Below are 16421 nucleotides of genomic sequence, written 5' to 3' on the forward strand. Positions count from 1 at the left end.
CCTTTTTGTAAAACTTCTTCTCAAAATAGGAAAACCACTTTCCTTTTAAAACTCACGGTTACCACGAATTCAATAACCACCCACTCACTTGGTTATTAAAGAAAAAGAATTAATTATCCAATAATTAATATTATTATAAATATAAATGATAACCAACTTATCATCGTATATTTATAATCTATAGTTTTAATATTTCATCACATGAAACATATATACCATAGTTCTTTTTCTATTCCATGATATTTAATGTAAATTTCATTTACACCAATCCTCCACTAGATGTATCTTATACATCATACCGATTATATCATATATAATCAAAATACCTCTTATAAATTTGAACATTTTAAATGAACATCAAGAATTGATCCTCAACTGAATCAATTGAGCTACCAAGGGGACCTTATGGACTTGTAGCTCAAAGCTCCAACGGTATGTGAATAACTGACTAAACTCTTTAGTCATGGGATCCACCATCCGTTAACTGCCAGACACTCCACTAAAGACCGACAGCTGAACTCTCCTTACCACAGATGTATTATGTGTTTGATAACGGGTAGAAATACACGTTATTACAGTGCAAATAAGTAAAACAATGAGAGAATGCGACGGTAAAAATAAACAATATCATGTCCAAAAGCGCTAAACTGAAGAAATTGTGATCACATGTGCCCATTGCATAAAAGTAGCTAATTTACTTATTTTGTGCTGGAAAAATGCGTTGGCTCAAGTAAAATTACGATCCAAGGAATTAGGCATCCGTGCGCTTGAAAGATTGCGATTGCAAAGTCATGCGATCGTATGCGATTGTGAGAGGTTGCTCAAGAAGGTGGCCGCATAAAGACTGCACATCAAGGTGACAACATAATAAATCATGAAGGGATGGAAAACTGATGACGGTCGAATTCAAATTTAGTTGACAAACCGTTAAAGCCACAGTGTAGCAAGTACACTCAACTTTTGGTGACCATTAATTGGCGCATCAGAGTAGGAGATTTAATGTTTGCCCATCATTACAATCATTAGAGAGAAAGGCTGCTTCACCTTGAGCTCTATAAATACCGAAGACCACCATAGTAAACATATCATATATAGATAATATAGAGAAGAAGTTAGAGAGCCGTTAGTCTGCTCGTGTACCTACTTAGATTTAGAGGACGGAGACGAGCTAGGAGACGAAGAAGTCGAGAGATCATTCCCGGACAAATCGAGAGACTGCTGGAAAGCGCTATAAGGAGAGAGGGCCAACACTTGTGAAAGCAAGAATATTCATCTGGACAGAGTTGGAGTGAAAAAGACAGTGTAAAAGGCCACGAGAACCAAGATATTGCTTACTGGGCTTCTTATCTCTAAATTCCATTGCTATTTTGTATTCAGCACTTTACTTAGAAAATGGAAATCTCATTTCAATCTATGTTCAATCTCTCCACACTTTGCATGAGTAGCTAAATTCCCGAATGGGTTGAGAAGTACTTAGCTGGCATAACCTAAGATTTACATTTTATGCGATCATCTTGTCTTATGTATGCGCATTCACCCTTTAGAGACACTTGATAGAGTAGTCTAAAGATAGAATCTAGGCTTGAGAGAGTCAGATTAAAACCGCATAAGCAAGAAATAGAAACTTAGACATAAGTTCTATCGCTATTTACACATCGCATGCACCCTAGAAATAAGATATGATAGTATGCAGTCACCTTGTTTTATATGTGTATCATGCATCATCGCATAGACAAGAATAGAGGCTTAGACATAAGTCCTATCGACTTTTTCATATACATCGCATACGTCATAGAAATAGGAATTATGACATTTGCATTGAGAGATGACATACTGTTGTTTATGGGTAGCATGATCACATAACTTGTACGTAATCTTAGGAAGTGTTAGCTAAACCCCTTCTCAACCCATTCATCGCATACTCATTGTACTTCTCGATTTCATCAACTCTTTGTTTGAACTCTGTCGCATAGGAAATATTCTTAATTAAAACACAACCAACTCATTTGTTTTCACCACCACAAGAGAATCAAAGTAACTGTCGCATATTTACTCAGTAGTCCTTGTGTTCGACCCTAGACTTACTAGGAAACCTAGTGAGGCTTATACTTGGGTCTTATTAGGAAAACTTGCATTGCATAACAGATCACCGCAAACTCATACCATAATCGCATCACAATTCACAACGCATCATCCATCTTAACCAATCAGAAGTGAGACAACCCTTCACAGATCGCTCGTAAGTACAATTGAGCCAATAACCATTATGCCCCTGTAGTTACATATGTCTCCTTAAGTACCATTGATCTCTCTAACGAACAAAGTCATAGTTCTACTATGGCTGAGTCTTCTCTTCTAAAGAGAAGTTGTGGCCATTATGTTCAAGCTCCGGAATCAACCTTTAAGGGAGCAATCTCTCTACTTATCCTTGCTTCAGGAAAGGAGTGAATTCCATCTTGTGAATTGAGTTCCTAGCTCTTAGATCAGACAAGTCCCTAAAAAGGTAGGCATGTTGAATTGGCAATCTGGCCAGTCTCACCCACACTAATCAAAGGACCGCTCTCAAAGGTAGGAGTTTCCAAAACACTCAGGATTGAGGTCATGTCACCTATGTTCATTAAGGTGAGATGCAAGTCTCTAGTATCAACGGTGTTATATACAGAGTCTAGTCATCTTGTAGTCCAGATCTTATACAAACTCTTTATATAGGACACCCTCGCTCGCACGTCTCCACATGAATGGTTAAGATCTACCATCTGTAGTAGTTTACAACACTTGCAAACCTCTACAAAGCGGGCCGTATCCGTAGTGTCACCAGGATTAGGTATTGATGACATGCAAAAATTCATGTCATCTTAGGCCTTTTACTTAGAATTATGAAGGTTTATAGGCAGAATATGTGCCAATCATGATAGGAATTCACAAGAAAATGAGATTGCGTCGATCAACATGTTGAATCTCAGCTAACCCATTATTTTTTATTATGTGTTCAATGTTCTATTTTTGTAGCTAAAACAGGAAATGGACGCAAATGCGAAAACCAGACCACGACATACACGACCGCATGCGGAGAAACTCTCCATCACAAAGGCAAATGGATCAATCAAAAGCCGTCGAAGGGAGGTCAGTTATCCCTCCTTAAAATATTTAAACGAAAATATTAACAAGTTTCTCAAAAGGAAAACACATTCAATAAGGTTTTAGCAAAACTAACATGAACCCCGTGTGACATCTAGTTTCACAATGACACTTCAAAGGTTTAGGACAAAAACCGTCGAAGGGAGGTCAGTTATCCGTCCTTTGAATTGAGAAGTTCTCGACCAGTCATTAATACCATAACAACTCTTGCTTCTATAACGACTAGCCATCATTGATTTGGCCAAGAGATCATTAACTTACTTAACAATCTCCCATAAGTTTGACCTACCATTTTAAGCCATAGAGCTCCGTCCTAAAAGGCCAATCCGAAGAGAAAAAATCCGATTGGGGCAAAACCTAAAGCGACCCTATCCATTTCTGAAGTTCACCTTGATATTAACCAACTGCACAAAACCCATCTGAAGGGGGACGCTTCGAAGGCGACACGAGGGCATACAGAATGATCTCACGATATGAACCAAGGACAGAGACCATAGGACGTGTTGACACACACCCTTCACCCACTTACTATAAACACTCTCTCCGTTCACCTTGATATTGACTCATGCAAACACCATCAGAAGGGGGATGCATCCTTGGCACCATGAGGCCAAGCATGAATCTCACGATATGAACATACAGGGAGAAACGTGAGTGGAATCATAAACATATCTGATACGCCTCTTCCTCCCACTGAGTATTTTATAACCTAGGGTTTAGCTTACTTAGAAAAAATACGACTAAGGATTTTAACTAAGTGACTTTTAGGTTTTCCCAAGAGTAAATTTTACCTTGGATAGTGAAACAACTTTTAATCATCATCCATTAAACTCTTTCACGGAGTCTTTGACCGAATTGTCGCATGCTTGTATCAAATCTATCTAATTCACCTTTCCAGGTAGGTTCCCAGGTAGGTGTGTTACGTTTCCGCCAACTTAAGAACCCCAGCCTAGCCAGAACCCGTCTTAGACAAAAGGTCCTTTATAGATAGATTTGCTACACTTTAACCTTTTATTAGCCAATTTAATCCTATTAAACTGATTAAAATATTAAAGCCTTAGGGTTGCTAATCATATTAGGACCGTGATCTTAGGTCTATGTGATCCAAGTTTTAAACATTTTAAAACATGAATTAAACCTAAGTGAACATGCATGTCTTTCTTATTTCTTTTAGTTCTAATTTCTCTTTAACTCTTAAAAAGAAACAACTAAATAACATTGCACATAACTAGGCGTTTATAACAATTATAAGGTAACCTATGTGTCATGCTTCATGCAATGTCCGGTCATTACTATATAACTTTTACATAATGCGTAATAACCAAGCAAACATACTAACATTCACCCTTATACTATAACAATTATAATATAAAGATGATGCATGTCAATGCTTTATATGCATGCATAAATATAACTCTTACATTGTATGATGCATGAGCATGCTATTACTTAATAAAATCATGCTTCTCTAAATTATAACAATTACAGTAAAGAGATGATGCATGATCCATGCCTAACCTAAGGTGGGATTTACTATATGTGCATACCATATGACATATAAGACATACATCGCATGTATTAAACAAATAGATTAATGGATTAGGATGAGCCTTTAAACCAGAAAGAACTGGAATGAAAAACCCAATCTATTACATTTGTCATCGAGCAAACCGGTTCACAGGCGAACCGAGTCTTGAACTGCCAGGAGTTCTCCATCATGTAGCAATCTTTAGCAGGTAGATGATCGTTCAACGCACACTAGACGATAGGAACTTTAGCAAACGATCGTGTAGACGACAATGAGGCTACGAAGCCTGGTCGTCCATGCAATCGTGTAGCGCATCGATAGGTAAGCGATTTACCTTGAGTTACTAAGCGATCGTTTAGACAGTTATTAAGCGATGAAGCTTGCTGACCTAAACGATTGTTTAGCGCGCTTTAAACGATACACGAGCGTCTGATCGTTTAACCTAGCGTGCAACTTGGTAAATGATTGACCTTGCGATGCTAAGTGATCGTTTAGTCAGTTACTAAGCGATGAAGCTTGCTGACTTAAACGATCATCTAGCTTACGCATGCATTAAACGATACTCAGTGATCGCATGCCCGATCATCTTCCCGATACGACCAATGCTTGATCACATACTATTGACATGGTTTTTTGATTTTTCTATTTTAAGCACACGCACTACGATATATGTTGCGATGGTATGCGATACTACTTCTAGATGTATGCATTATTAATGGAATGTTTGTAGTATGCTATGTGTTGTCACAAGTGGCCTTGCATTGAAACCAAGTATAATTTCACTGCAAGTTTCTTGGAGTGATCCAAGTTCGAAGACAGGGATTTTGTAGTTAATACGTTGCGTTCATGATATATATGACTGAGGGTTTTTCAATTAATAAAATATTGGTTTATACAGGTATTTAAAATTGCGATAAAGTAAAATTGCGGTAAGTAACATATGCGGTATAGTAAAGTTGCTGTAATAAAATAAAGTGCGATAAAAGTAAACCTAAGCTATGATGATACAAGATATAGGTTACATGATACATGATACCGAGTTTGAGATTGACTGTGAAGATTATACAAAGAATCGTGTTATGTGGTGGCAAGGCTTTATATACGAAGTAGAAAGAGAAAAAACAATTAGTACAAACATCGTAAGTTCATTAATTGCGTTAAAGATATAACTACGGTTCCACTTTCCCTTGGCTTAAACCTCTCAGTGATTGGCTGTGTTCCCACATCTCTATGGTGAAACAGGGATGAACGTAATGAAAGCAAGGTTGCTTCCATCTCTGGAAGTACTTCTCGCTTTAGTTAACGCATTCTTCTAACCTTCTCTCAACAGATCAGAATGGCATCTTCACTTCTGCTCTCACAGGTGAAGATGTCATCTAGCATGTTTTAGCTAAACATATTTATTTCTTTAGCACAAATTAATTTACTTGTTTAATTCATCCTAATTACCAAGGGATTAAGAAAACATCGTGGAGAAAGCGATTAATGGAGGAACAGAAGTAGACAGGAATATGGAGATGAAAATGATCATGACATTTAATTATAGAATCAAGTGTCTGATACATGGTGTGAATGATTTAGACTAAGAAGATGAGATACAATTGATGATAGAGATAGAAACAAATACAGAAGAGTGCCAACGTCTTGACACAGATCTGGATGGAGAAATCTCTTGCCGGCGTATGGAGTGAATGGAAAGATGAGCATCCCTCTGAGGCTTGCTCATCCGGTAAAGTTGATCTAGGTATAGAGCTTCACGACGGGGATTTAGAATGATTCGCCTTGAGACTCACCTCTTGGCCTTGCATCTTTTCTTCCTAGATCTTCTTCGATCAGCACTCAAATCAGCCTCTCTCTCAATATGCAAATATCAAAATAGCCTCGTATCAAGTATCTTTTTCAGTGAATTCTCTGAGGATATTTATAGATGAATGCTCTGACTCTCTACCGTGTGGTCCCCACTTTATTGTTATGAAAATTCCGAAAATGGTGGAATAAATATTCCTTCTGTTATGCAATGAATCCGTAAAAAATGCACAACAGTTATTTATACACGTGTCAAAATCCTCTGCGATTGCATTGCTCATTTGCATCTTCGATCGTTTGCCCGCTGTGGTGTTGTTTTTATTACCGCATGCGGTTGAAGTTGCATTGATCGCAAAGCTCTTGATCGATTGTCACATGCGCCGTCATTGCGTTGATCATCTATTCATTCTTGAATGATAGGCGCAATGCGACATAGATGTGTTGAGCCCTGAACGCATACGGTGACTTGATTTCCTGCAAAACAGACTTGAAATATTCTTTTCTACCATCACAATGGTGTCAGTGGGTGTATTGATGAAAATTTATAATTCTTGCATTTCTTAGCCAATTTCTATACAATTGACGTAACTTTTCTCAATTTTGACCACAATATCTAAATAAAGAAGTATAAATAACTTGTATTTCTACAAGTTATCACATACGACATCGTTCAACCGATGCGTTCAACCATGATCGCTCAGTTCTTCATCTTCATGATGCGATGGACAGCGATCGCATAGAAACTTGTCTGCATAATGCGATCAACCCTAGATCATCTCCTTCCTCGAATAGCCGCAACCTTTGCCCAGAACTTCGACAAATGACTCAAGACTCAAACACTTTGAATACAGACTCGATTACAATTATATATGCCTATAAACATAGGGGCCTTTACATACAATCGGAAATGTAAAAGGTATTTAAATAGACCGAGGAAATTCATCCCGAAAACATCCATTAATCCGTCACATCCACAACAGTATTAACATTTAAAACAACGTAGAAATGCACCTACCAAGAATGTAAATGTTATTTCGTTGCAACAAATGAAATCGGAGTATCAGAAACTTGGCTCTGATACCAATTGAAGGATCTCAAAACTAGAGTTCCATGAGCGGGTTTAGATCGCTCCGATTTCACAGTGACCAGAATATAAACGATATACATTCTATACTAACAATTATGCATAATAAAATCAACAACATGCTCAAAATACAATAAAGCATAGAGAATGGGTTCATTACCAGAGGATGACAATCTTCGATTATATATGAACCCACAGTAATAGAAGAACTCCACCGATCGACTAGCACCCGACGAGTTTCTCGTCTGTTACTGCATGATCTCAACGTACACGAACAAGGAATCGAGGACAATACCACCACCAGGGAGACCCAAGTATCCTCGGCGTCAAATACCCAGAGAGTGGGCTCTGGTTAGTTTGGTAGAAGACGGAGGAGAAGAAAATCGTGTAGATGACAAGCGCGCACGGAAGGAACTTTGCTATCATATAGTAGGAACGCTTATCGTATAGTAAAACTACACAATCGTTTAGGAAAAACTGGACGATCTTTTAAGAAACGGATGTACGATCGTTTACGAAACGCGTGAATTAGAGGATCGTTTAGACGACTGAGAATCTATCGTATAGGCTCTTGGCGATCAGTCTTTCACGATTTCTTTTAGGCGCAGGATTTCTTTTGCACGAATGAATTCTCTTCTAAAAATTGAAAACAATTTTCAACTTGTATCCCGCCGGTTACCTTAACCCTCACAGCCTACATTCCCATTTAAAAACGTGAAAATTTGTTAATTATTTTAATCAATTAATTTATTTAATAAATATAATCATATTATATTTATATCCTATAGTTTGATATCATATATCTATTATAGAATTTTTCCTATACTTGATATAAATCATATTTATATCTAATTTCCTCCAAAATAATGTATCTCATATATAATTGGCCATTCCAATTATATCATATATAATTGTACTTCCTCTTGTCAATTTGAACATTTCAAATTAACCCAAACACTGGTTTTCGACTTTATCCAAGCTACCTAGGTGACCTAATGGACCTGTGACTCGAAGCTCCAACAGTACGTGAATAGCTGACTAAACTCTTTAGCCACGAGATTCACCATCCATTAGCTGTCAGTGATTCCACTAAAGACCAAGAGCTGAACTCTTCTTACCGCAGATATATTTTTGTGTCCATTGGATATAACCAATCATGCGTACGATGACCCTTCATAGATGCTTGTAAGTACAGTTGGGCCAATTTACCGTTTTACCCCTGTAGTTTCATCTCACTCATTAAGTACCACTGATTCCTCTAATGAACAATACAACATAGTCCAACTATGTGTGAACACCTCTCGAGCTAAGAGAAGGTGTGTGGCGCAACATTGTTCAAGTCCCGGAATCAGCCCTTAAGGGAGCCATCTATCTACTTACCCCTGCCTTAGAGAAGGAGTGAATTCCATCTTGTGTAGTTGAGTTCCCGGCTCCCAAATCAGACGTATCCCAAAAATGGTAGGTTTGAATCGACAACTTGGCCATTCGCACCCATACAAATCAAAGGATTCAATGGCAGGAGTTCCCAACTCACTCAGGATTGAGGTCATTTTACCTATGGTCATCCTAGTGAAGTGAAGTCTCTGTCATGAACAGTGTTATATAACAAGACATTAACACTTCGTGGTCAGGTCTTATACAAACTCTTTGTATAGGACGCCCCTGCTCACATGTCCCCAACACGAATGATTAGGATCAGGTCATCTGTGGCAAGTCACAACACCTGTGACTATTCCACAAAGCGGACCGCGTCTGTAGCATTACCAGGATAAGATTTCCCTCCTTTATCCATCTACTATAGACCATTTTGGTTATCACTCAAGACATGATCCACTTGTATGTCACCACATACATGCTTGAGTCATATACAGATAACCAGGGATTTTATGTTTATTGGTTTGTGGTAAAGCAACTAAAATAAGTAAATGAGCAAAACAACAAGATGTGAAGTAAATATCATATATTAACAATCACAGGTGTTCGTATGTACTGTTTACAAACTACAGGACACGAGACTTTAGGGCATCAACCCCAACAAATAGGATCAAGTTAAAGTGTATAGCCAAAATGATCTATAAGTATATGGATGAAATTGGATATCTCATCCTAGTGACACTATTGGATGCGGCCCATTTTGTATGATGATACAAATGGTGTGATCCACAAATCATTCATGTAGAGACATGTGAGTGGGGGCATCCTATGCAATGAGTTTACATGAGATCGAAGCTTGAAATAGTCACTTTTCTTTATAATGACCGTTTACTGTTAAAACTGACTATTTCAAACTAAAATGACCTAGGGTAACTCGATCTTAATCCTAAGTTAACTATGAACTCCTGTTTATTCGGGATTATTCTTTGATTTTCATAGGTGAGAGTAGTACAACAATACTACTCAATAAGCCTCTCATTTTAGGGATAAGACTAGGTAGATAGCTGGGGAGATAACGATGCAAGATGGAATTCACTCCTACCCAACTTTGGGTTAGCAGATAGGTTGTTCTCTTAAGGATCAAGTAGAGAGGGTCATGATTTATATGTTGTACTATAAATCAATTGTTCATAAAGGATCGATGGGAGCTTAAGGATCAAGTTGTATTTATAGGGGTAAAATGGTGATTTTGACCCAACTGTAAATATGAGCGACCTATGAAGGATCGACTTATTGATTATGGTTAAAATTGATAGAAATACATCTACAGTGAGGAGAGTGCAACTATCGACCTATAGTGGTATGTCTTGATAGTTAATGAATAGTAATTAATTTGGTTTAAAGAATTGAACCAATTAATTGCAAATCGTTGGAGCCTAGGATCTGTAGGTTCATAAGGTCACTCTACTAGCTCATAAATTGGATCAGTAAATTGAGTATTTTAGATGAGATTTGAAATTAGGGTTAAGAATTTGAAATGTCGAATTCAATTAGGGTTTCAATTAATTGTATTCGATACAATTGAAATGTTTAATTTTATCGAAATTAAACAAAGTTGGAGAGTTAATTAATGTTAAATTTTGATTTAAATATTAATTACATGAAATTGAATTCGTCGTAGTGAAATTGGTGTTTTGTTAAAATTTAATATTAAGATATTAAATTAACAAAATAATTAAAAGGTTTAATTAATTAGTTTTATTTAAAATTTAATTGAATTAATTTTGTAAAACTAATATATAAATAAATCAGTTTATCTGGAAAACAAAATTGTTTTAAGAATCAATTTATTGATTTGAAAACAAAATGGAAAGTGGAATTTTCCAGAAGTTGGAGAATCCCACTTTGGTGCTAAGCACCTTACTCAATCTACACTCATTACTTCAATTAATTCATGAAGCAGGTGCTGTGTAACGGTAAAAATGAATCTTTAAGCATAAGGACAATGATGAATATGAATGAATGAGATGTTGAGTTATGTTATCGTTTATGCACACTACTGCTAAGTTAATCTCTTTATCTACTCTAACACATGGCTTAAGGATGAGATGAATGATGTGCTAAATATACACTCAAGTACTTTGCGATAAAGAAATTTTTATGCGATACTACGTCTAAATATATGCGTTGTTAATGGTATGCTTGTAGTATGCGATGGAGTAATGCGTGTCACAAGTTTCATTACGCTGAAACCAAGTATAATTCCAACGCAAGTTTCTCAGAATAATCTGAGGTTGAACACAAGGACTGTTTTTGTTAATGCGTTACTTTTGTGATACATGCGACCGGTTTAACAATGAATAAATAATTAGGTTTATACAGGAATGTAAATTGCGTTGATAAAATAAAATCCTAAACTAATATGATACAAGATACATGATACACGATACTGAGGTCGAGAACTGACTGTGAAGTTGTACAAAGATTCGATGTATGCGATGGCCAGTCTTTATGAATGAATTAGAAAAAGAAAGAGTAAATAGTAAAAACAACGCAAGTTTGTCAATTGTGTTAAAGATGCAACTAAGGTTCCGCTTTCCCTTGGCGTATACCTCTCGGTGATCGGCCGCGTTCCCATATCTCTATGGTGAAACAGGGATGAACGTGATGAATGCGAGGTTGTTTCCATCTCTGGAAATACTTCTCGCTTTAGTTAACGCATTCTTCCAACATTCTCTCGATAGACGGAATAACATCTTCACTTCTACTCTCACAAGTGAAGATGATGTCGAGCATGCTTTAGCTAAACTTAATTATTTTCTTAACACAAATTAACTCACTCGCTTAATTCTTGCTGATTACCTAGGGAATTAGGAAAACATCATGGAGAAAATGGGTTATGGATGAACGGAAAGAGACAGAGAGATGGCAATGGTAATTATCATAACATTTAATTCTAGAATTAAGCGTTCGATACATGGTGTGAATGAAAGATTAAGGAAGATGAATACAAATGATGAAATAGAGATTAGAAACAAATACAGAAGGAGTGTCAACGTCTTGACATAGATCCTGAACGGAGGTTGTGCTTGCTGGCGTGTGGAAGTAATGGAGAGGAAAGCTTCCCTCTCAGGCTTGCTTTCTTGGTAGAATTGACCTTTACACAGAGCTTCAACTATGGGATTTGGAAGGATTCTCTGCTCGGAGACTCACCTCTCGGCCTTGTCTTGTGGTTTGCCAGGATCTACTCTGTAAGTCGCTTTAGACCAGTCTCTCTCTCAGAATCAGTATATGCACGTCTCTTTCTATTCATGTATATTTTTCAGTGAATTTGCAGAAGCTATTTATAGGTGAGGCTTGGCTCTTTGAATTTGTGGTCCCCACTGTATGGTTATGGTAGTTCCTGAAATGGCGGAGTGAATCTTCCTTCTGTTACGTAATCAATTCGTCAGAAATATACAACTGAAAGTTGTACATTTGTCAGAATCCTCCGCAAATGCGTTGCTCTTTGCATCTTCGATCTATCGCCGCATGCGGTGTTATTTTTGATAACCACATGCAGTTGAAATTGCGTTGATCGCTAGAGCTCTTGATTGATTGTTGCATGCGCCCTCATTGCGTTGATCATCTCTTTGTTCTGGATTGATGGGCGCAATACGAGTAGATGTGTTGTTTATTTTATCTTTGAGTCATGAACGCATGCGGTGATTGATTTCCTACAAATAGATACTGAAACATTCTATTCTACCATCGTAATGGTGTTAGTGGGTGTATTGTCGATATTTTGTAATTTTCGCATTTCTTAGCCAATTTCTATACTATTGACACAACTTTTCTTTCTTTTTGCCGCAATATCTAAATAAAACAGTATAAATAACTTGTATTTCTACAAGTTATCATGTTGGCCACCATGCACACACACTGTCTGCATGTTTTTGAACTTATAAATTGAAGTTCAAGGCTGAAGAAGATGCATGCATGCTGAGATAAGTACCAAGCTACTGCAGAAAAAGAAAACCTACAACCCTTTCTCAAATTCACCTAATTCCAACTCAATTTACTTGTTTCCACCACACAATCCATTTTAGAGTTTAGTGGAGAAGATCTTTGTGGTGGTCTACTTGAAGTTTCAAGAACAAATTTGTGGTATTCTACTGAATTGGAGTCAGATTCTTCAAAGGTAATGTACTACATAAACCCACTTATAAAATAGTTTTGAGAAGCATGTTTTAAACTCAAATTAAGTGTAATTAGAGTGCTTATAGATTCTGATTTCTTTCATCACATGTTAAATTACTCTATCAATTGGTATCAAAGCATGATTTAAGCACTCAATTATTGTTAATTTGAGTTTGGTGGGTAAATTTCTAAGCATGTTTTAAACTATGTCTGATATGGTTTAAATTCAACTTTGACATTAGATTTCTCTTTGATTCCTATGTTAAATTTGTAATTGGATCTTGATTGATGAGCTTATATGTGTGCTCTAGAGTCTTTAATTTATTTGGAGTCATTAGAGTTGAAATGAGGCTGTAATTTGGAGACTCGAACAAGCAAGGTTGAGCAGCAAAACGAAGGAAATGCTTCTGTGCAGTAAGCGTCACAACGCTGTTCATCGAGCGTTGCAATGCCACAGGCTTGCTGATGAACAACGTTGCAATGTTGCGATGTAGCATCACGATGCTGTTCATCCCAGCCTAGAAACATGCATGCACTTCCTAACCAATTCGTGAGTTAAGGGTCCGATTCGACTGGGTCTCCTTCAGACTGGTCCCGTTCGGCCTTGTTTAGAGCATTGGTGGTCCGGTTCAGGTGATTCGGGTCTAGTTCAAGTCGGTTTGAGTGGTTCTTCACCATATTGAAGCTGCTTTTATTCTATTTATGTAATAATTTAGCTATTTTGATTGTTTAGGATGCTAAAGTTGAACCATATTAGTATTATTTAATTATTTTATGCATGTCATGTGTATTATTTTTGAACTAAACATGTTTGTGAATAAAGTATACCATTTAGATTTAAAATCCTGATAACTTGTAGAAATACAAGTTATTTATACTGCCTTATTTAGATATTGCGGCCAAAAGAGAGTAAAGTTGCATCAATTGTGTGGAAATTAGCTAAGAAATATAATAATTATAAATTGTCGTCAATATACCCACTAACACCATTGCGATGGTAGAAAAGAATATTTCAAGTTTGTTTTGCAGGAAATCCAGTCACTGTATGCGCTCATGGCTCAAGAGAGAAAGATTAATGCATCTACGTCGCATTACGCCCATCATTCAGGAATGGATAGACGATCAACACAATGACGGCACATGCAAAAATCGATCTAGAGCTGAACTTCAACTGCATGCGGTAATAAAAACAACACCGCATGAGGGCACACGATCGAAGATGCAAATGAGTGACGCAATCACGGAGGATTTTGACACGTGTACAACTAACCATTGTGCATTTTCGACGGAATGATTGCATAACAGAAGGAATATTTATTCCATCATTCTTGGAATTTCCATAACAATAAAGTGGAGACCACAAGTCAAAGAGTTAAAGCTTTCATTTATAAATACCCTCAAAGAATTCACTGAAATATATACTTGATACGGGATAATTGATACGAAGCTATTGAGAGAGAGGCTGATCTGAGTGTTGATCAGAGAAGATTCGTGAAGAAAAGAGACAAGGCCGAAAGGTGAGTCTCAGGGCAAATCATTCCAAATCCCCACCGTGAAGCTCTGTACCTAGATCAACTCTACCGATTGAGCAAGCCTGAGAGGGAGGCTCATCCTTCCATTCACTCTATCTATGCTGGCAAGCAATCTCTCCATCCAGATCGGTGTCAAGACATTGGCACTCTTCTGTATCTGTTTCTAACTTTTATTCATCAATTGTATTTCATCTTCTTAGTCTACATCATTCACAACCTGTATCAGATGCTTGATTTTATAATTAAATGTCATGATCACTTTCATTTCCACATTTATGTTTATTTCCATTCTTCCATTAATCGCTTTCTCCCTGATGTTTTCTTAATCCCTTGGTGATTAATATGAATTGAACAAGTAACTTAATCTGTGCTAAAGAAATAAAGATGTTTAGCTAAAGCATGCTAGACGACATCTTCACCTGTGAGAGCAGAAGTGAAGATGCCATTCTGATCTGTCGAGAGAAGGTTAGAAGAATGCGTTATCTAAAGCAAAAAGTACTTCCAGAGATGGAAGCAACCTTGCATTCATTACGTTCGTCCCTATTTCACCACAGAAATGTGGTAAATGCGGCCGATCACCGAGAGGTGTACGCCAAGGGAAAGCGGAACCGTACTTATATCTTTAATGCAATTAAGAAACTTACGCTGTTTATATTAATTATCCTTTCTCTTCCTGCTTCGCACATAAGCCTTACCACCGTATAACATGATCTTTGTATATTCTTCACAATTAGTCTCAACCTCGGTATCTTGTATCATGTAACTTGTATCTTGTATCATCATAGCTTAGGTTTATCTTATCGCACTTTACTTTTATCGCAATTTACTTTATTATTGCATTTTTATCGCTTATCTTTACTTTACTGCACAATTTACTTTATCGCATGTACAAACCACACTTTTATTAAATTGAAAAACCCCCGGTCGCATATATCACAAATATAACGTAATTAACCTAAAACAATCCTTGTGTTCGACCTCGGATCACATCGAGAAACTTGCGGTGGAATTATACTTGGTTCCAACGCAAGGAAACTTGTGACAATGCACAACGTACTACAAGAATATTCATGAATAATGCATATCTAAAAGTAGTATCGCATAAAGAAAATAAAGTTATCATTCATCCATGCGTTGTATGACATAAGATCATTTTCCACAAAATAGAAGCATTAAATCTATGTCATCAAGTTTATTGCATCATCGCATTTTATGTCACAACAAGTTTATGGCGCCGTTTCCGAGGAATAGTTAATGGTTATTGTTTGAGTATGTTTGTGATATTTTGCAGGACAGATCTCTTTGTACTGGCTGTTTATCTCGAAGAGCAGTCTGACGATTTTTGAGCTCTGGAGTGATCCAGATATTCTAAGCGAACCCAGAGATCAGGTGTATTATTCGCGCGGAAGTACATCAGGGCTAAATTAATTAGTGAAGAAGCATGGCTAATAATAACGAGGCATCAGCAGGGAATCAAAGGGAAAATTGGCCAGCGCAAGATTCCAATGTTCTTGCTTTTGACTTCAACGTCCCAATGAGAGACTATGCGGCGCCAGATTTCTATAACTTTTCACTAGGAATCTCAAGACCAGCGGTTGAAGAGATTGTAAGCTTTGAAATAAAACCGATTATGCTGCAGATGATTTAGAATGTGGGTCAATTCGGAGGATTATAAGGAGAAAACCCACATTTGCATTTGACGAATTTTATAGACATGTGCAGTGCATTCTCCATGCCTGGTGTGACTCAAGAAAGACTTAGGTTATATCTTTTCCCGTAC

The sequence above is a fragment of the Benincasa hispida genome, chromosome 8, assembly GCF_027475165.1.
Source record: "Benincasa hispida cultivar pf3 chromosome 8, pf3_genome.v1.1, whole genome shotgun sequence".
NCBI classification, from domain to species: Eukaryota; Viridiplantae; Streptophyta; class Magnoliopsida; order Cucurbitales; family Cucurbitaceae; genus Benincasa; species Benincasa hispida.